At 41.6% G+C, this 1,747-nt stretch overlaps 1 protein-coding gene across 1 annotated transcript in view; it reads left to right on the top strand.

Annotated features, from left to right (window-relative positions):
• The window catches only part of SORCS1 (sortilin related VPS10 domain containing receptor 1), a gene marked incomplete at its 5' end in the record, with an annotated part of 483,392 nt that overhangs the window by 452,962 nt on the left and 28,683 nt on the right, over positions 1-1,747 (top strand). The gene's annotated exons all lie outside the window — the stretch shown is intronic.

Raw genomic sequence — 1,747 nt, 5'->3', positions numbered from 1 at the left:
ACCGCCCCCTACTGGCCTGGCCCAATGGGCCCCCATCAGGGCAGGCCAGCTGGACTCCACCCATGCACAAATTCATGCACCAGATCTCTAGTTGTTTATAAAAGGTACAAATTTTGTACAGATCATGAATCTTCTTTATCACACTATGTTAAGATGATGACCTAATGTGTGCTGATAACAAATGAGTAATAATCAGCTCCAGGAAACCTCCACCTCTGGAATATTAATGTAACTCTGTGTGTGTTTATGTCTGTGTGTATCTCTATGTGTTTCTCTCCTACCTGTCCCCTTTAACTCCTTCCGCCCCTCCTTTTAACTTCAAGTCTCTCCAATCTCTGTAGTGGATATTATTATTCTGTTGCTGTTATTTTTCTTGTTCTTTTTCTCTGCCCATTGAGTTAAAATGATTAGTCTTGGTTACCCTGTTAGAAACTATATGACTTCAGTTTCTTAATTCTTTCTGGCCAATAGATTAAAGATAGGATTTCTCTGGGGCACTAGGTAAATATTGGCTCTTTCCCCTCTAGTACTTGGAGCTTTTCCATTTATTTAGAATGAACCCCTAATCAAGTCCTATGATCAGTAGTCTTCCAAGATGCGTTGAGCATCCCCTAGAACAGCCTGACTAACAACAACCCCAAATTACAGCATGACCTACCTCCTACACACTCTCCTTTCCCCTGCCACCTTGTCACCTGGCAGAAGGCTCACCTCTGTCATTTTCTGCAGCTGCAAATAATAAACACAGCTGTCATGGAAAGCAAGCCCTGCTGACCCCAACTTCCCAGTGAACTGCAATGGAAGCGGGGGCAGCAGGTAACACATCAGATTGCATCTGACCTTGCCCAGCACCACCACTAGCATCCCATCACATTCTACAAATTATTACCTGCACCTGCAATTTAGTCAGAGGAAAAAAATGGACTATTTCTTATTACAGCATTACTAATGAGAACCTACCAGGAAAGGAGATCTGAGGCCTTTAGGTCCTCCTCTTACTGATTATCCATGAAACCCAGATCATAGTCTTTGCAAGTATGGGATAGTCCAGGTTTAGAGCCAGCAAATTCTCTATCACATTCTACAAATTATTACCTGCACCTGCAATTCAGTTGGAGGGGAAAAATGGATTATTTCTTATTACAGCATTACTAATGAGAATCTACTAGGAAAGGAGATCTGAGACCTTTAGATCCTCCTCTTACTGATGTTTATCTATGAAGTCCAGATCATAGTCTTTGCAAGTTTGGGATAGTCCAGGTTTAGAGCCAGCAAATTCCCTGGCCACCACATCATCTGTGCATCTATATTTCTCATTCTTTCCACTTTTCTCTGAAAGTATAATTCATTCTAGATGTTTTCCTTGGGGGGAACATGTAGAAAGAAGAGGGGTAAGTTCTATGAAACTTATTTTGCTTGTGTAAGGATGTATCCTGTTTTGACTGTCTATTAACTCTGGAATTCTTGTTTCTCTGTCTTGTCTGAGTGCCTCCTACAAAGGCATTGTCAGAAAGCTGAGGGATGGTCCCCAGGTAGCCTGAGACCAGTTATTAATAGACCATTAATCAGAGACCTGATGGTGGCTGTCGTCTTTGAAGGCTATGTGACTTAGCATTTGGCACATGTATAGGGAGTCCACCTACTTTATTAGAAAGAGCACAGGTTTGGAGAAATGTAAACCAGGTTTCTAATTTAAGCTCTATAGTCATTGCGTCTGTTTTATAGATGAAGAAAATAGGACCAGCAA

The sequence above is a fragment of the Myotis davidii genome, unplaced genomic scaffold, assembly GCF_000327345.1.
Source record: "Myotis davidii unplaced genomic scaffold, ASM32734v1 scaffold107, whole genome shotgun sequence".
Classification (NCBI taxonomy): Eukaryota; Metazoa; Chordata; class Mammalia; order Chiroptera; family Vespertilionidae; genus Myotis; species Myotis davidii.
Note: the sequence above shows the minus strand (reverse complement) of the source record. Positions and strands in the feature narration are given on the sequence as shown.